Source organism: Idiotropiscis lumnitzeri, chromosome 6 (genome assembly GCF_059441095.1).
Source record: "Idiotropiscis lumnitzeri isolate Australia: NSW breed Sydney's pygmy pipehorse chromosome 6, RoL_Ilum_1.0, whole genome shotgun sequence".
In the NCBI taxonomy this organism is placed as follows: Eukaryota; Metazoa; Chordata; class Actinopteri; order Syngnathiformes; family Syngnathidae; genus Idiotropiscis; species Idiotropiscis lumnitzeri.
Window position 1 is genome coordinate 20,787,260 of NC_142396.1, and position 21,220 is coordinate 20,808,479.

Sequence of the window (21,220 nt, forward strand, 5' to 3'; positions counted from 1 at the left end):
AAGGCATAACAAGGTACTCAAAGTGCCCCAGGGGAGTGTTGAACGCCGTCTTCCACTCATCGCCCTCTCGGATACGTACCAGGTGGTAGGCGTTGCGGAGGTCCAGCTTGGAAAAGATCTGGGCCTCGCATAGGGGCTCGAAGGAGGGGTCGATGAGGGGAAGCGAGGTCTTATTTTTTATGGTTATTTGGTTGAGGGGCTTGAAGTCTATGCAGGGGCGAAGCGAGGAGTCCTTCTTCTTTACGAAGAAGAACCCAGCTCCCAGGGGGGATGAGGAGGGCCGAATAAGCCCGGCGGCCAGCGAGTCACGGATATAGGTCTCCATAGCCTCCTTCTCCGGTCTGGAGATATTGTACAGGCGGCTGTTGGGAAGAGGGGCCCCAGGGAGAAGGTCGATGGCGCAGTCGTAGGGCCGATGGGGAGGAAGGGTACGGGCGAGGTCCTTGCTGAAAACCTGAGCGAGGTCGTGGTAGTCGGGGGGCACGGAAGAGACGTCGGGAGGGGTAGAAGCGGGAGACGGAGATGAAGGAGCCGGGTCCGCGGAACGCAAGCAATGAGAGTGGCAGAATTCGCTCCATCCGGTGATGGAACACCTCCTCCAGTCTATGGCCGGGTTGTGTGTTTGGAGCCACGGGAACCCCAGCACCAAGGGAACCTGGGGTGAGTTAATGATGAAGAGCTGGATGGACTCTCGGTGGTTGCCGGACACGATGAGAGTCAGGGGGGTGGTCTGCTGGGAGACCTGGGCGATCAGGTGTCCATCCAGCGCCACCACCCGCCGGGAGGAAGCGAGAGGTTCGATGGAGACTCCTAATTGCCGCGCCAAGGCAAGATCCAGGAAACTCCCATCGGCTCCCGAGTCGACCAGAACCGGGACAGGGAAGGATTGGTGTCGCCAAAGGATTCGTGCAGGAACCGACATCCGGGGGGAAGAGCCCGTAGCTGATGCGAGAAGGCTCGCCGTTGGGCTCTCGGTCAACGACGAGCCTGATCTTTTGGCTTGGCGGGGCAAGTGGCGAGGAAGTGTCCGGAGTTGCCACAGTAAAGGCACAGCTGCTGGGCCAGGCGGCGCTGACGCTCCTGTGGGTCCAGAAGGGTCCTCCCCAACTGCATGGGTTCCACCGGGCCCGCGGGGGGCTTAACCGGACCAGGAGGGCTGGCCGCGGCGCAGGGCGCGGCAGGACATGCGACTGGCCTGGTCGGGCGCCACGACCGGTCGGCCTGCCGGTCCCGTAAACGGTTGTCGACGTGAATGGCTAGGACGATTAGTTCCTCCATGGAGGAGGTCTCGTCGCGGACAGCCAGTTCGTCCCTGAGGGAGTCGGTCAGCCCGTTAAGGAAGACCTCACGGAGAGCGGGCTCGTTCCACCCACTTTCGTGAGCCAGAATGCGAAAATCGACGGAGAACTCGGCTGCCGAACGGGAGCCTTGTCGGAGAAGAAGCAACCTCCGGGACGCTTCGCGTCCTTTTACGGGGTGGTCAAACACGCGCCGCAGCTCTTGGCAGAATTCGGGGTAAGATGACATTGCCGGCGATGAAGCCTCCCACAATGCCGTAGCCCATTTGGCGGCGCGACCGCGGAGCAGGTTGACCATGTAGGCGATCTTAGCCCGGTCGGAGGAATAACTTAGGGGCTGCAGGTCGAAGACAAGCGAGGTGCTAAGCAGGAATTGGCTGCAAGAGCCTAAATCCCCGGAGTAGGGTTCTGGCGGGGGAACATGAGGTTCCCTGCTGACCGGGAGTGACGTCACGGAAGCGGGGGGAGCCGGGGACGAACCCCCGGGGGGGGCAGGAGGAGGGAGCGAGTGAACCCACCTGGGTGAAGAGGTGCGTAAATTGGCGGTGGAGTGCCTGTAAAGAGTCCGTAAACTCCTGGAACATCCTCTCATGGCGCCCAAGCTGTTCCTCTTGGCGGGCGAGCACCTCCTTGAGGGGATCCGGGGTCGCTGGGTCCATTGGAGTGGCCGGATTATTCTGTTGCGGTTCGGGGAACCGTGAGCTGGGGAAAAAGGACCCAAGAGCGATCGGGGTGATGTGAATAGGATTTATTGAATGAGGATGTGAGGGAGCAGCACGATCGGGAGCCGGCACCGGAGAGCTGGGAGTGGAGCGACGCGGCGGGTCGGGAGCGACCGCGGGAACGGCGATTGGCTGGCAGGCGGGGAGACGGCGAGCGCTGCAAGCAGGAGGCGGGCTGGCGGAGAAGCAGCGGGAGCGGCGCGGAAGAGGCAGGCGAGTGGCGTGGTGGGGGGAGAGCAGGCGAAGCGAACGCTGATCAGGAACGCGGAGATGGGCACGGGCAGCTCGGGTTCGGACGGGCACTGGACGGCTGGAGGGAGAACAAGACGACACAGAAGTCAGACGGAAACGAGCGACGAGACGATCGGGCGAACTTGCAGCGTGCAGGGACATGAGCCAATACCACGTAGGAAACGGGATAATCCGGCGTCTGGCTCCTGGCGCGGCTGGGTCTTATCCTGGTGTTGATTACTGTTGATGAGCAGCAGGTGCGCAGGAGCCGACGCCCTCTCAAGCCGTAGGCGTGCCTGGCTGGAACTGGCAGAGAACTGTAAACAAACATCTCGCCCGAGCCCCCCTAAACCCGACCCACCACAGCACCGCCCTTTTGTACAGTTATCCGCTGACGTTTGAGGTGAGCGCAGGCAAAAACATCGAACTTTGAGTGCAGTACAACAGATTTTTACATTTTCGTTTACATCCCAGCGTCATGCAAACGAATATTCAGTAAAAGTATCATGGATTTTGGGGAAACATAAAAAACGTTCAAGTGATGGGGAAGTTGTGAAGGAGTGCTTAAATGTGTTTGCACTAGCATTATTTAAAGGAAAACACAAAGCCCAGATGTGTGAAATAATCTACCAGATCCCAATGTTCCTGACTCCGTTCCAACCCAGATTTAAATCACTGGCAGGGCAGTCACAAACTAATTTTTCTCATTAAGAGAAGTTAAAAAAATATTCAAAAGAAAAAGTGGTGTCAAAGCTCATTTTGAATTAGTTTTTCATGAGGACAGCCATTTTTATTGATTGTGTACTGAACATGTTGACTTGTTTTACTTGGATAATTAGGCTTTCCATTTTTTTTAGGCTGATAACTCTTTGATTTAAAAAAAAAAAGGTGAAAGATGTTAACTCAATGCTTAGCACTTGATATAGTTCTGCAGGAGATATTTTACTGTTTTTTCTGGAAGTGGTACCCTTAAATTCCTGGAGCCACATTTTCTTGAATGTGAAATAAACGCCTTATATTTGTTTGACTGGCAAAGGTGTTTAATGGGAACATTGCTAAATATTTAGTATATAAGTGCGCTCTGTTGAAAATGACTAAATATTGAAACTATACAAAAATGTGAACATGGGCTAGACATTAAGGGAAGTTGGACTTTGGTTCGGACCTTTTAATTGGAAGAAACTTTAGTCGTGGACCTCTGTGACTTTTAATTGAATACCTCTGCTATATAACATGTGTGTCGCATTAGAAGGCGTCTTGTTTATTTTGGGGAAGATTTGGGACTTGAATGTGTGCCTTATGGTCGTGAAGATAGGGTACTTGATAGTTGGGCCCAGGCGTGGCTACTAATACCTTGTTGTCATATTAATTGGGGGGGGAAATCCACAATTCTGTTTCTCAAGAGCTGCAACCTGATGTACGTGCAGGGTGTAAGTTTTAGTTTCGGTATTTCCAGTAAAGCTGGATCAAACTGACAAAAGGTAAAGCACCTTGTGTTATAGAAGTAAAAAAAAAAATCAGCCATTGGTGGATTTGTGTGGATGAAAACAAGTGAGTTAACTATTACAGTGTGACTGTATGTATCTAATGACATTTAGCATGCGTAGCATGCGCAGAGGAAACACTTTCAAACAGTTCTGTTTGCTAAATGAGTAAAACTGCTGATCTTAGTGGATCGAAATGTTCCATAATTTTGTAACTCAACTGTTGGGTTGGCACTGCTGTGTCAGATGTTTTGCCACTTTAACTAAACATTAGATTAAAATTGAGCTCAATTATCGAACCATCTGTTGGGGTAAGAGATGCTCTGCTTACATCAAACAAAATGCATTGAATTCTGAACCCAACTACTGGCACATTTTGTTGGGTTTGGATTTGATCAGCCACATTTGTTTACACGCACTCCACTTGTTGCAAGGTGGCTTGCATCTTGGAAGTCACCATTTTATCCCCCGCTCTCCTTTCAACCTGGACTTGCTGGCTGCTAGTTTAATGATGACTTTAATCTGTAATCTTGCATGTCCGTCCTCCAGGAAGGAGAAAATGGGCAACCTTCTTGCTCACATAGATTTGTGCGCAGTGTGCACATAACACATATCCCTGTAACTGATTGTAAGCGTTTGAACTTTGTCTCAAGTCATCATCTGTAGCAGTGGTGTTCACATTTTTAAACTAATACTGGGGTGGAAAACGTTGATGATGTATTGATGCTCAATATCTCCACCCTCATTCTCGTCTCAAATGCCCAGTTGACAAATACTACCGACATCCTCTGATCATGACCCCCAGGAGTGCAAGGAAAAAATGTTCAAAAAGACCACCTTCAGGGTTCGTCAATGAGGGCTTTATCCGAAATCTACGCCCACTGGCACCGCAACGCTGACAGTTGCAAGCAGTGGCGGACACCAAAGTTCTCGACAACACAGAGTAGTACATCTGGATGGTACGAAGCTCTTCTGCAAACCTCGTTTGTTTAGCAACCAGCCAGGTGGTTACATGTATACGTGTCTGCCAACAGCTACCGGCCGCCGGCTGCGTCCAGAGGCTTAACAAGACTTCAGCGTAGCTAAATCTTCTAAATATAACCAGTCGGGGTTCATGTGCGCATTCATGCTTTTGTCAGCTTCAGCCTCTCTGTGGTGAAGCGATCGTGCACGATTTTTGTTTTTGTGAAGGTGATCATATGGACTCATGTTTGATGTCGATATATCCAAACTATTGTGGAAAATGCTTTTATACTTTCAACGGTTAAAGTTGACAAAGGTAGTAATGTGCATTTGCAGTTTGGTGGTGATTGGTCGCCGTTTTAGACAACAGAACTGACAAAGCAAGTAATATTACAATGCTTGCCTCCCTGCTGTGATGTAGACAACTGAGACTGGAAAAAAAATAAAAAGTCAAGCTCCAAAGGGGGCATGCCAATTTGTTGCAAACGCAACACAAAAAAAGCCCTTAAATCACTACAGCCTTTTAGGAGGGTAATTTTTAGCACTGATGTATTTTTTATATGCGTCCCTATTACAGAAGTGCCAATGTTCAGTTGGATCAAGCATCCCTTTAAGTTCAAAAGTCACAACCAACACTCTGATGCAGAGCATTTAAAACACCAATACTTTTGAGTAAGTGACCTGTCTTGTGGAATTGTGATTCAAATAAAGAACATTATGATGACCAGATTGGATATTATATTATATTACCTCAAGTTTAGAAAAGTGAGTGATCATATAAAACTGTGGAGTTAAATGTGACACAGTGGAAAACTTGGGTGCACCTAACGTATGTGCAGGTTTAAGTCGTACATTCATCCATCATCTAAACCACTTATCCTCACAAGGGTCGCAGGGGTGCTGGAGCCTATCCCAGCCGTCTTCGGGCCGTAGGCAGGGTACACTTTGGACTGGTTGACAGCTAATCGCAGAGCACACAAAGACAGACCTCTCTCAATGACAAAAACAAACCTAGGGACCATTTAGAGTGTTCAGGAACCCACGCAGGCACGGGCAGAACATGCTAACTCCACACAGGAAGGGCGCAGCCAGAATCGAGCCCATGACCTCTGCACTGTGAGTCCATCGTGCTAACCAGTCGCTCACAGTTACGCCCTGTGGTACATTCGTTTGAATAATATTAATTCTCACAATCGTGGATATTGTTAATCGCATCCATCTTTCAATGGACTCTATCATTTTTCATTATGCAATTATAATATAGTTCAACAACCTAATTAAATCCTAGCAACATCCTATATTGCGTCAGTACTTTTACATTAAATTGCATTGCTTTGGGGATCGGGTTCATCAGTGTTTAGTATTAAGATTTGTTTAGGTTTGGGTTTTATTCATTTTGTAAGCCAAAATATCACATAATGGAGCTATAATTTCTGTTATAAATTGTAAGGATTTGCTCAACTTTGAAAGGAAATAATAATATTATCAGCAAATAGAATGATTTGGTGTTCAGTAGGACCAACAGTTATACCCGCAAGATGAGGACGAGAGTGCAGTGCAATTGACAGAGGCTCAACGACCAATACAAACAACAAAGTGGCGAGTGGACAGCCTCGACTACAACTTCTTGAGGAGTGAATTTTATTGTTGACAACATTTTTACATGTAGAACTAATATATAAGTGTCAATGTTCAGCCCAATGAAGTGTCCCTTTAAGCTGTGACTTGACCATTCAGTACCACATATTAATTGTATTAAATAAGAAATAAATAAATAAAAATGTAATAATTTTCTTTTTTCCTCATGTAACAAAATAAATAATTATTAGGCTTTTGCTACTATTGGTAGAAAATGAGAAAAATGAATGCAGTTCCCTTCATCATCGTCTGACCTGAAACCTTGAGAACCAGTCAAACATTCTTAGAAGGACAATCTAAGAGGGCTGACAGCTGTCTACTTTCAAACTGCAACACTGGGATACAATTCTTCCTTTCCCAAATGAGATACTATAGGCAGAACTTATTAATTACAAGTACAATGAATGAGAGTCGTTTGTTGAGGTGATATCAAAGAAGGGTTCCCATGTTAACATTTAAATTATTGATAAATTTAGGTGTATTTTTATTCATATAACAAATTGTTTCTCTATGTCAAAAAACACAATCTTACACTTGCTCCTCTGAAGATATGCGATAAGAAAAAGATTAATCCATGGCCCCTCTACGGTGGAACACATTTACTTCCGTATGCACTATGTTGTGAGTGACGTAGTGGTTAATAATTTGGTACACAGTATACACAATAAAAAAGTGTCAATGATAGAGTGAATGCTTGATTCTCTGACCACCACTCGCACATATATTGAAAAAATGTTGTGTCACCGGGTTACATAATAACGATACCTAGTCACGTGAACGAAATACACAAACCCCAATTTTCTTGGAAAATGAGCTACAAAAGTTGACACAATCTTTTTTAAATGTTATCTGCACATACTTATCGTCTGGATAGCAAAGGGAAATTGAAATTTATTTTCCATTTGTAATGACACTGTACAGTGTTGTCCTTATACTCCACACGCTAACACTAATGTAGTTTGCAGCGTAACACAGTGATGAGTGATAATAATAACAACAACAGCTGTTAACAGCCAGAGGTCAGTTTATCTGTCTGTGTTCTGGCTCACTCGGAGTTCCTGTGACATCACTGCACACTGTGTGCTTTTAAGACAGAGTCGATAGAAATGGATTTGGAGTCCAGTCATGCCAAAGGCTGGTAGATGTATTTGGCCCAGTTTTTAATCTCTGCATGTACGAGTATGTTTTAATTGTGTCTCTTTTGTACTGCATTGTTGCATGCGTACAGATTCAAAAGCATCAGAAATGTGTATCAATAAGAGTTTGAACAATGTGTGTAGGTTGGTCTTGATTTTGGTTGAGTGGTTTAACTCCAAAGAGGTTCTGATGGGGCAACTTTGTTAAATCAACGGATTTGGCAACTATCAGCATCAAGCATTGTTCAACAATTCTGACTGCCGATAAGAGATCAAAAGTGGTAACTTCAGTCTGCTACTCATTTTATATTTCACTTAACTTTATAACAGATGCTGCGAACTCTATGTATGTTTTGATTTTACTTTCTGGCTCTTGCCATATGTTACACTTTTTTGTACTCTCCTATGAGAGGACAGTTCAAGTCCCGACCTAACAGGATCAGTGAAGATCTTCTACTAAATATCTTGTATTATACAATTATTTGGTATTGTAATCACACAAAATATGTGTGTACAAATAATAATACCTGATTATTCTCCTGATGTATAATGTCAAAAATGTGAGACAATTTCAGTTTTCACACCTGCTACACAAAGGGATGTGCACCTCTATTCTCCTCTTTTTGTTGCTGATCTCCATGGAAGAGGTATGCACCAGAGATGAATTTTTTTATTTTATTTTTTTTTAAAGTACAGACTAAGCAAGAATGGAAAGTGGGTTTTCGTCTGTGCCTGTAATCGTCCCTAACCGGGTCAAGAACCATGGATATAGAATTCAAATAAGGAATTTGCACAAATCTTGTAATGCTGCTGCATGTATGGCCCTTTAACTGAGCGTTCAACTGAAAGAGAGAGAGAGTGAGAGAGAGAGAGAGAACGAGAGGCAGAAGTGTGCAAAAACACAGAGCAATATGCGTGGCTATGTGAAAAAGCAATTGAGAGCCAAAATAAGCATCTTAAGTTGCATTAAATTTGAGCAGAGGGATGAATAAGGACAGAGGAACGATGACGGAAAGCTGCGCAGATTGTGGACAGCGGATGGACCGGCAAAATAGGGTAAAGTGCCCATCTCTGGAAAAGCACAATTATGGCCGGAGAACTTTCCACAGTATTCATTCATCCACAATGTGCAACTCCGAATACATTTCAGTCAAACACTATCAGTCACACTTGAACATTCTGAAAAGTTTTTTTTCTACACGTATTTATTTATTTTCATGATTAAATTTTTGTTCCTTTCAATGTAACTCAGCTAGGCAGTAGGATGGCAAGTTAGCAAATGAGACTCTCTATTGACAAGCCACCACTCAAAAACAATAAACAACAACAGTAGTCACAAAACACCAGAAACTTCCTCGTCACCTTCTACGTTATCAGTATACCGTATAAGAAAATTCTGAGATTCAGTTGCAACATAGAGTGACATGTCAACAGATACAAGACATTCTGAAAAGCCGCTGTCAGTTTATTTAGGAGGGATTTTGTCTCATGAATGTGCCGAACAAATTAACTGGCCATTTGTAGCAGGAAATCACTTTGAAGGCATTCATACAAATGCACTTACTTCTTCCCTTACTGTTTTGCTTGTTTTCTGTTTATCACTTTTGGAGCACACGTGAATTTTGATGGACAGACTGAGAGATTGCAGAAATTGAATTTGTGGCTGCCAAGTTACAATGTTCATCGCTGGAGGGTGGTCCAAACCTAGTGGCTCCCTATTGGATGTTAGCTTTCGCCAAAAGCCTCCACACAGAGAAATTGCTGAGTGACTTAAAATTCAATTGTACACATAGCTAGTTCCAATAAAGATGAGGCATTATGTAAAATGTAAATAAACAAAAACAGGACACAATGACTTGCAAATCCTTGTCAATGTATATTCAACGGAATACACTACAAAGATGAGATATTTAATGTTCAAATTGATGAATGTTGTTGGTGTCCTCTTTTTTTTTTTATAACAAATTTTCCTTTCCACTTAGCCCAGAAAAATTGACGAATGCGCAAAAGAAAAAGGTCCAAAAGTTACGGAATGTTTTTCAACATACAATTCCAATAAATTTTGTGACAGTGGCGGTACTTGTGGTCGACTGGTTAGCACATCTACCTCAGTCTCAGAAACAATGCCACTTTACAAATTCTGGCTACATCTCCAACCTTTCATTCATCCACCCACCCACTTCTCCTCACAAGGGTTGCGGATGCATATACGATGGTATGAGGGTGTGTTAGTGTCCCGTGTGTACCTCTGTGAAGGCACCATTGATGCTGAAAAGTAAATACAGGTTTTGGAGCTACATATGCGGCCATTGTCTTTTTTTACGAATGTTCCTGTAACGGTAGGGTAGAACCGTAAGGGTGAGAAAAGGACCCAAGAGCAATCGGAATATGATAAGCGGTTTATTTTTGGGGAAGCAAGCGAAGGCAGCGGGTCCGGTGTTCTGCAGGCCAGGCAAGTGGGGTGGTAGATGTGGTTCGATCTTGAAAAGCAGGCGGTGGTGACACGGGGCTTTGGCGGACAGGCAGAAGGCTTGAAGAAGCACACAAGAACACGGGGATTGGTGTTAAACGCAAGGACGGCAGTAATGCAGCGCAAATTCACTTTTTGCAGGTAGGCGCCACGTACCACAGGTGTAACGGGACAATCTGGTGCCTGACTCCTGGCTGCACTGAGCTTTTATCCTGTTGTTGATGATGATGAGCTGCAGGTCTGCAGGGGCTGGCGCCTGAAATTACAGGTGCGTGACTAGGCGTGGAATGAGGAAGCCACCCAACCCCTGAAAGGGAATCCAGAGACTCCACAAAACATGTAAACACACTCAGGTATTGTATTGTTTTAATTAGTTTTTCTTTTTTAACACAACCTCCCAACTTCATTGGAATTGGGGTTTGTATCTCTTATTTACATTTGAAAATAAAATCATTGCAAACCATGCTTGATATTGTGCATTTTTTTTCTCTACTTCTTAATTACTGATGATTTACATGATGGAAATTTAACAGCTAGGTTTATTTGGTTGTTCACTAACCGCATAGTTTGCACTGCAGTTATGTGCTTCCCAACAATGTTCATCATTTGGCCAACATTTACGATGTTTTTGTTCTTGACGAGGGAAACCATTTGTCTGTCATCCGCCACACTTCAAGTCATCATTGATTGTCTTCACTAGCGTGTTAGCCTTCCGGAATTTGGGGAAAACAAGATTTTCACGGACGACCGGCGGTACCCACACCGGTCAAACTGGATGACCCCACTCCGCTGTGGTCGATTAACTTTTGTAGCTTGACGTCCGAACATAAGCTTTCATAGCATGGCGTGAGCCGCTCGTCACCTGGTATGATAGTGTAATTTTCCTCTGAAGAGAGGGTCCGTTTCAGCGGTCTTCTGGAGTGGCAGCCGAGCAAGGCTGGATTGGTGATGACAAAAAACTTCTCGGACACAGCCATATTGGTCGGATAAAGATTTTATTCTGGTCACATGCTGATCTCAAGAGAAGTCTCTCAAAAAAGTTGCCCCACCTCTCTTAGGTATTCACTTCTTATAGGGACATAGAAATATTAGAATTGTTATGATAAAAATTATCATGATTTCTTGATTATATTATGCCAGCATAAAAAGCCTTGATGGACTTGATTGCCCACCACTGCTTAGTGGTAATGGTAAAAATAGAAAAATAACAATAAGACCAGTCGCAGTAACTTATATATAATGAATAAAAGTAAATATAATTGCTCTGTTGACATTATAAAATAGAAAAATGCTTAAAAATAACTATTAACTGTCGATGTGATTAGTACTTGAGTCATGAATTTAGCTGAGTAAACACTGAGCTCTTTTACACTGAGTTGCTCCATTAAAGACTAGCGATTCTATAGACATATTTCTATAATTAAACTTTAACAGTCGCTCGTTAAAATGACAGAGAAATAAAATCCAAGCAAAGCAAATATGGTATTCGACATAAAGGGATTTCTGATTCTGATTTCTGATTATAGGCTGCGCGCAAAATGGATGCATTGTCCATACATTACAGATGCCATTGTTCTATAGATAATTTTCCATTCCATGTTCCCATAATTTCATGACACAGTTACCCAAACACAGTCAGCTCCTTTGATGGCAGCATCAACAAGACAAAAAGGCTCAAGTGCCTACAGGCTGTTCGCGTTGGTGCGTCTGTGTGGGCGTGAGTATGTCTGTGAGCTGATACGCAGTAACACCGTGTCAGAATTGGATCTTCAGAACGCGACATTGTGCCTCATATTTGAAAGCATATTGTCTTATTTTGAGAATATGCTTTCAAAGTCATGCCATTTTGCAGATTGCGTTCATCCCCCAACTCGCATATGCCGTGTCCTGTTTTCGAGAACGAGATTAACACAAATATGTCACCAGGCAACGCACTCAGTCAAAATGCGTTTCTCCATCAATTTGCCGACATCGCTTTCCGTTCTTTTTCTTCGCCTTTTGTGCTCTGGTATTCATTGCGCTGGTGAAGCCACGTGCTCACTGTTTATCATCAAAAAGAAGCGAGAGAGAGACTCACACTCTCTCTCTCTCTCTCTCCCTCTCTCTCTCTCTCTCTCTCTCTCTCTCTGGCTCTCTCTCTCTCTCTCTCTCTCTCTCTCTCTCTCTCTCTCTCTGACTCTCTTTCTCCTAGTGCATCCATTGCATAGACAGACCCACACACCCCTCAGTTACATACACTCGTTCAATCCCCCCCAACAGCCTCAGGGAAATACACTCAACTCGACAAGACCAAAATCGCCGAATCTACCGATCAGAGAAACTCCTCGCAACACCACAGGTATCATGAAGCTTTATCTCTTCACTATAAGAAATTAGCTTCAATTGATTCCCGGAGGATGGTATTGGAATGATATTCTGTATTCAAGAAGGTGAACATGGAGCTGTGGTGCTCTTGCATGTATATAATTGAGGACAACAGGAGAGGGTGTTAAAATGAAGACAGGATTTGTGTGTTTTGTTAAAGCAGGGCGTGTGAAAATCGCTGATGATTTTCTCCTGCCACAGCACCCCATAAACACCTCTCAATGCCAGACTGCGTTGGAATGAAAATGATTTTGACAGTGAATTTATTGAACTATGAAGCACCATTTACAGCATACCATAGCTGCCATTAAACATACCAAAAAAAGCTGCTAATGTGAAACAATCTAATGGACGACTGTTAAAATTGCAGGCTTATGTAAAGCTCTTTCCAAGGAAATGTCAGACTCATTCCACAGGCATATAATTTAATGCAGAGAAAAGAACATTTTATATTTGATTTCATCATGTTTGCAAAAGCAGCTATCTGAAACTGATTGTATACTTTAATTTTTCATATTTCATGTAACCAAACAGGGTGTATAGTATTTGTAAGGGAATTAAATAAGTGAGAGAGCCATGTTTTTCCATGCACACACAGAAAACCTTTTTCTATTTTGTTGCTTAAAAAAAAATCAGGTCTGCACTGGCTGCACATTTGTCACATGAAAATGTCATTTGAAGTTGAGCCTGTCATCTCGTTGCAAATCTGTTTTTGTTAGCTTGAAGTTTATAAATAGATTCCTAAAGCGTAATGCCAGTCTGCTTCTGCTCCAACACAAAGCTTCACGGAGCCAGTGAGTGATTCCACCCCACCAATGCTCTACTATACAACTTGTATAGAGTGACTCTCTTTGTTTTCCATAACACTCAACAACCATTTTAAACAGAAATGTTGTAATAGACAACAGGACTGTGCAAAAGTCTTTAGACCACCAGTGATTGTTGTTGACCAAATAGATTGTCATTTATAGTACTGCTTGGGCCCATTTATTTTTTCCGTATCAACACTACTGTATGTTAGATATCAGGCTGCTCTCCTGGCTCGTAGGATGATAAGCAAACATGCATCACTTCATTTTCATTGATGTTGGTGCATCATTATACACATCCTTACCCCCCAGAAAATGTATCAGTGTTCTTTCCGATGAAACACCCAAAGTTTTGCGGAAACAGTTTTTTTATTTAAAATTCTTGATGGCTTGTAGCTGTCGTACTTTGTATTATGTTACTCATACGATTTCAAATGGTAAGGTAATTAACAGAACTAAGTCAAAGGTGGTCCAAGACCGATACTTCATAAACACTTTAATTCATAAAATCATTTATCCCAAAAACAAGAAAAGACCGTCCCACATTATGAATGCTGTAATGCATAGACTTTTAGTTTGAGTGAACCCTCTAACGTTTTTGCGGTTTGGGCTGAAACGAGGAATTGCAAACTGAAAGGATTTTTTTAGTCGATGTATTTTTGACTTATTGATGAATCAATCAAGCATCATTCAACCAGTAAAACCATTTTACGGGTTGTTGTTGTTTTTGTAAAACTGTCAATTCCAATTGAAAATATATTCATAGCCATAACATGTTTGAGCATTAAAATTACAACTATTGATTTAAGGGGACGCTTTATTGACGTTAACATTGGCACTTATATAATACGTTTGCATGTAAAAATGACATCAGTACTAAAATGCTCCCCCTTAAAAGACTCTGTAGTGATTTAAGCATTTTTTTGTGATGATATTTACAACAACTTGGCGCACCCTCGTTTGGAGCTCGGCTTGTTATTTTTTTTTTTCCGGTTTCAGCGTCTATGTCACAGCAGGGAAACAAGCGAAGTAATATTGCTCGAATTGTCAGTTCTGTTGTCTAAAACGACGACCAATCACCACCAAAATGCAAATGCACATGACTACTTTTGTCCACTTCAAGCTGTGAGAGTAGAAAAGCGTTCTGCACAATAGTTTGGATTTATTGACATCAAACGTGAGCTCATGTGATCACCTCCACAAAATCAAAAATACCGCACTGATATATAATAAATATATATATATATATATATATATATATATATAAATATATAATATATATATATATATATATATATATATATATATATATATAATTCTTTTTAAGAACTTTGACATAAGGGTATATTATTATCCGTAATATGCAATCATTCATCTTTTATATTGCTTTCACTCATTAAATATGTGATTGAGCTTGAGTTACCCTAGCTGACTTTGGGCGAGAGGCAGGGTAAATCCAAGACTGGTAAGCAGTTAATCACAAAGTATTGACAAACCACATAGTGTTCATTCACATTGATGGACCGTTTAACATACCGTGATTTTTTTTTAAGAGATTGTTTGGAATGGATTTTTCCCGTTAACATGCAAGTCTGAATTTCAGTGTGGTAGGACATTGTGCCACAAAATGCCAGGTAGCTCTGAGCACTTTCTGGAAGAAGAGGTAGCATGGTTAAGCGAAAGGAAAGGAGGCAGAGAAGGGCTTTCACTAAGATGCAGAAATAGAATATGTTTCCCAAAGCGCAGAGAAAATAACATATGCCTGTTAATAATGGTGTACACTCTGCTGTATGTGTTGCTACACTGCGTGTTTATGTAGCAGTTATTTGAAGGTTTAAAATGACCGCAAATCCGTGCTAATTTCTGTTAGCATGTCATTTTTGTTTCAGGTATTTTTTTCATGAAAGTATTAAACTGGCAGAAAATGACATAGCTTGGTTGACCATTTTGGCTTTTCAAAACATAATTTTTTATTTGCTTTGTTGTATGTCTCTTTGTATGTGTTAAAGCCCTGTCTGTGTTATAAAGTATCAACTGTTTGAAGTTCTTTATAACTACAATAACTTCATGCCATTTTGCATTATTATGTTAGCATTAAGCTTGGACATGACACAATGATAGTGGATGGTTGAAATAATGGCCATGCAACACAAGTATCCATATGTGTTAGTAATACTGACATATAGTCAGTGGTTTTGAAGCTTAGCAAGATTGTAAGCTTGCGCATCGTTACTTCTGTTTGGAAACAACTCATGTTGCTACTTGAAGCCCACTTTCAGCTCTCACCTCCACACCCCTCCTCCTTTGCATGGCATTTGGAACAGCTGAACAATGGAGGTTGGCAGCGTGTGAGCTGCTTGTAAAAGTATTTGTTATTAACGTGTTTAGCATGATGATAAAGTCCTTCTATGCTTGACATGACCTCCACTCTCTTCTAACGCGTTTTACTGAATGATGTGCGTTCTTATATGATAATTATATGACACTTATTGCACCAACCCAAGTCCAATATTACTTGCCAGCCCCGTTGCCAGGCACCTTGGATTGTTCAGAAACTTCCCAAACAAGGCTCGTTGCACTGGTCTGCAGAAGGTTCATGCACACAAACGATTCTGCAAGGTGGTCCATCTAACTATATTATTTATAAAATTGGGACTGTTTAGTATAGTGATTGAGACCCAGGTACTGACAATTATAACCAAACCAGTTCTAATGTGAAATGTACCCTTCCCAACACGCGTTACGCCTTGTTGAACCTATCATGGACGTCCCTGTGTATTGAAAATGTTGCCATAAAAGTGAAACACATCAATATAGAGGTATTTTTCCGCTTTTATGTGTATTTCCAAGCAAAACTAATTAATTACTTCCAATCAAGTCACACATGTAAAAAAAAGAAGCCTTCCTTCAATTATTATTGATAATGCAAGAATCAAACCACAGAGAACAGTGGCATCTGTTTTTTTTTCAACCAGTGGCATGATTGTCTGTTTGTTCCATTGTGTCAGTTTATCAGCACAATTATAGCTTTCCATCCTGCATTCATTCAGAGGCAGAGGCAAATATTGAAATAATGCTTAAAAAATCCCTTTGGTTTTTTTGGAGTTATGCAGTAATCATGCAGAAGGCAGGCAGAAAACAGGACGATAATGCAACAATCTATTTTAAAACAGTTCTTAAGATACAACAGACCCTCCAACAGATCACTGCAATAAGACTGTGAGGAAAGCCAGGGCCATTGAAATGCAAAATTCCTGCTTGGTAGCAACCTAGACTTGGCAGTTGGCATCCCAGGACACATTTCTTCCTAAAGTCAAGAGAGGGCCTCTGGAGGGCCCAAAGAGGGCAACCATGTGTTTAAATATTTACTTCTTTCCTCATTTATCAAAAGAACAGGATATAGCTATAGCCATAGTTTCATGTTATTCTCTTGTGCATTCAATGCCACAGTGAAACTGGTACATGCACTCGCCAGCAATTTTGACCGATACACTCCATAAAAACAGTTAATACGACTTTCCATTAGATAATTGGGATTTGTTAGTATCATTAAGCCAAATTAGATTTAAAATTTATATCCGAGCATCACATACTTTGTAAGAATGTTCTAGCATGAGGGGTTTGGTACTCAACAAAAGCCACATTTATGACACAAATGCAGAAGTAATTGTGTTAAAAAGAAAAAAATGTGTGTTGTTATTTTGTGACAACTGTCTGCTTTTATGTTCTTCTCTGGTCAGAATCAGTTGATGTGGGTTTGTAAATAACAGAACTAATGTAGGGTCGCGTTAAGATGAATCATTATGTTTGATAAATCACAGAACTGGGCACTTGACCCTTTTTTGCCAGTCAGTCCCCAGCCCTCCGGCCGCTATCTCGGTACCCTTCCGGACTCGACCCTACGGCCTTATTCATAAAAAATTGTTGCCCAACAACCTCGTTCCGGAGACCCTCCTCCTCCTCCAAAAAAAAAATATATATAAAAATAAAAAAACATCCATGCATGACGCCGCCGCGAGAAAGATGCTAACGACAGAGGTTTATTTTAACATCATTAGCTGGCTAATTTACTATTGAAATCCACTTACCATATTATGTGCTAATTATGGTCTTCTTCGTCTCATTCTTCTTCTTTCTTCTTCTCCACAAGCGTGCCCAAACACTGTTGGTGTTACAGGGATTGTGGTATTATATTACTGTACTAAAAGGGCAATTTTTATTTTTATCTAGTTACAGTATGAGGCTCACTTTATCCAGCTTGGGTACCGACTGTCTAGTTTTATTGTCTGTTATATTCTGATAGTCTGAAAAGCACAAGTTTTATTGTTGTTTTTTGCTAAAGAAATTTGGTATTTGCAATAGTAGATTGGGTTGATATTTTTATGGCATCAGGTCATTTTCCCTGGTCATGACATCATAACTTATCTGTGGTGCTGTATAAAAATGACTGATGTGTATTTCATCCAATGATTTGATGTGATATGATGTGTCAACAGTGACAGCACAGTCAGACCGTGGAGGAAGGGATTTAAACAGAAACCCAGTGGGCATGTCCGCAGAAAAGCCAGTCAACCATGTCACTAGCTTGTATTGGTGTTGAGGGCTATTGCTCCCTCCTTCGTGGACATGAGTAAAACCAAGAAGCAAATAAGGTCTACTCAGGGATCCATTCATCCTCACAATGCGCTTCAATGAGCATTGATAATTTGACATCTGGTTGTCTGTTTGGTTTAGGAAGGAGCCCAACATTCACTACCTTCCCCCTTCGGTTTATTACTGGGAGCTACCTACTGTGACCGTCTGCCCGGCTGGCAAATGCCAGCATTCCTGTCAGTGGACCACAGACACAATCACTAGTGCTCTCTTGCAGTTAAAGCATTCTACTGACCATGTTAACATGAACCATTTAATCAGGTTTTTGAAATAGTAGGTTCTTTCCCCGTTTCACATTTCTCTATGAAGTCCATTTATATGGAGGAGTGAAAGTGCTAAATTTAATCAATATATACATTATGAAATGTTGAATTAAAATTGGCATTGATTAAATGTTTCATTTATTCAGTAAATATGGAATTAAATGAATACATGTGTCATTAATTAATTAAATTACTGATGATTCTTTGTAAAGAAAAAAATCGATATTATTTCTATAATTAATTGATTATTTCTGTATTTAATTCATTATTTATGTATTTCATTAATTATCTCGTGGCCCCGCGTTGCAGTGTTTTATGAATTAATTTTATCTGACAAACTCGCTCATCAAAGTTTGGAGGGCAGGCCCCAACACCTGATTGGTTGGGCTGCTCATCAAGCCAAGGCAAATCAAATCCAGAATAATGGATTGATGCCAACCGAGTGTCACGTGAAAATACTCCTTTTTATTGTGTGACGCTATTCACCTCTACATTGCAAAACAACTACTAAATACAAGCCTCAACTGCTCGATCAAGGTTGCTCATGAAAGTGGCTGGCAACCAGTTCAGGGTGTACCCCGCCTACTGCTCAATGACAGCTGGGATAGGCTCCAGCACCCCCGCGACCCTGGTGTTGAGAAGCGGTACAGACAATGGATGGAAAAAGAAAACTTGAAACACATTTAAAATAGAAGACAAGAAGATGAACGCCTTAACTTAATTTTGCAATTTCATCCAGCAGCATTTTAGACCAGTTAGAGGTACTAGAGGGATGACTGGCTGACTCCAAAGTAAAGTGCATTACAGTAATCTAGTCTAGTTGTAACTAATGCATAGATTACTGTTAAGGTGCTGCTGGGAAAGAAAGGGCTTCACCTTAGCCAGCTGCCTTAGATGAAAGAAGCTGGATCCAACAACAGCATTGATTTGCCGATCTAATTTAAAATCACTGTCCAATGTAAAACCCAAGTTTGACAATGTTGGCTTTAGATAAAATGCCAGGGGGCCGAGGTCAACAGGATTGAGAGGTCAGGAGGGCCACTGGGATCTAACACCATAAATTCTGTCTTCTATTCATTGAAATTCCAAAAATTAAGTGACATCCAAGATTTGATTTCCTCAAGACAGGACAAAAGTGGTCTTATGGAAAAAGCGGCTCTTTTGCTCAGAGGGACATAGATCCGACTGTCATCCGCATAGCAATGGAAGGAAATACCATGTTTTTATAGGATGAAACCTAGTGGCAGCAAATGCAATGGAAACAGCAATGGCCCCAAAACAGAATCCTGAGGAACACCATAAGTCAGGGAGGCAGAGCAACCTAGGCGAACACAAACTGTCCTGCCAGCAATAGGGTCTAAACCACTCTAGGGTGCTATCCCGAGTCAATTGCCTACCAGACGCATTGAACGAGCCAGATAATGTGGTCCACTGTGTCGAACGCCGCAGTCAGTTCCAACAAGACAAGACACACATGGCCTCAGCTGGCCCATCAGACCACTGGACCGGCCGGACCAGCCACGGCCCACAATGGAAAACCCCTCCTTCCCCATAGGCCAGCCTACCCATGCAACAGACTTATGTAATCTTCTGAACTCACAATTAAATTTTTACGTTCCAATTCTTCTTTGGGTTTATTCCTCTTTCACTCATATCCACAAACCAATTGTTGTACAGTTGACATTCATTTTGCCCGGATTTTTAGTCCTCATGGATGGCAATTAAAACTTTGTGTACACATGTTCTGTGAGGCGTCTTTATCACAGTACATCTCTGCACAACAACAGGTTATGTGCAGTGACAGTGATGGACGGGATGGTGCCAGTGTGTCAGTCAGGATTAACACTTCCGCTCCGCTTCATAAGAAAAATCCTTCCCATGAATAATTTTTGGAGTTGCTTTTTCTCTCTATCCACGTGTTGTTCTAGTAATGTGTCAAAGTTGTCAAAATATTCAATTTAAAAAAAATCAAAAGTAAAAAGCTCTCAGTGTGAGGCAACTATATATTTTACGGAGCAAATGTTCGTATATCAATGTGCAGGTGCAATGTTAAAGAATCTAATAGGTCACTTTGAAGGTGGACATGGATGAGATTAGAGTGAAATGTAAAGACGATATTCAGTAAGTAAAATTTTAGGATTAGGAGGAGCAGGCAGCGACAAGTGAATGTATGAAAAGGTTACTGTGATACAACTGGGATGTTTAATTTGGCGAGGACTTATGGAATGAAAGGAAGACGACTGAGAACAGAGGAGGTAAGAGCAATATTGCAGTTCTAAGGTATCACCTCTGCTTTCAGTGGTTTAACGCAGTGCCAGATTCATGTACAAATGTACAGTTTGTCAGAAAATTACAAGCCTATTGTCTCAAAGATATGTTTTCAAACCCAAACTACAAAATATATGTTTTTCCCCATAGTGTGGGCCCGATAATCAAACAGCATGTTCACAACGATGAGGGTGGCATTTGTACGAAAACAGGTGAAAGTTGTGGCATAAGAACTCATTGTGTTGCGTCACCATGACAATGCGCCTGCTCACAATGCCCTGAGTGTCGAGAGTTCCTGGCCAAGAAGAACATGCTAGAGCAACATCACTACTCATCCAACCTAGCTGTGTGTGATTTTATAAGGGGGTCAAGAGACCCGTATTGAAAATGTGGACAACATCAAGATGGTTATATCAGAGCTGTAGAAGATCCCACAAGAATAAGTCCATGAGAGCGTAAAGGCCTGGCAAAGAAGGCTTTGGAATGGGAATACTTGTCGATTGGATTTGAAAAATATACCTTGTGAAATTTTCTGACACATCTCATATGTTAATGAGTAAATAGTGTAAGATGATTTTTCTTTTTACTAGGATAGCTATATTTGAACAGATCTATTTTATTTCTTATTTAGGGGGTGAGTGCTCCATTTCCTTAGGGTGGTGAGTGTGATTCCGCAATGGGTGTTTGTGGGTGAAAAATCAGCACTCGGAGAGCGAATAGCTCCACATCAGACTTTTTATTCCATAGTCTGCTCACCTCTCTCAACGCGCCCCGCGCGTCACCACTCTCACTCTCGTTCATTAGATATCCCTCCGCCAATACAACACAACAATAGTTCCCCTAAATAAGAAAAAAATAGATCTATACAAATATAGATATCCTAGTAAAAATAAATCATCTTACAATAGCACATGAGAATGT

At 42.0% G+C, this 21,220-nt stretch overlaps 1 protein-coding gene across 3 annotated transcripts in view; it reads left to right on the plus strand.

The window, feature by feature from the left end:
• The first annotated feature begins 12,135 nt into the window (after positions 1 to 12,135).
• The window catches only part of ndrg4 (NDRG family member 4), a 42,554-nt gene continuing 33,469 nt past the window's right edge, over positions 12,136 to 21,220 (plus strand). For all 3 annotated transcript variants that reach the window (XM_088299217.1, XM_088299219.1, XM_088299218.1), the window contains exon 1: positions 12,136 to 12,280. The gene's annotated coding sequence lies outside the window, so the exon portion shown is untranslated. The remainder of the gene's footprint in view (positions 12,281 to 21,220) is intronic.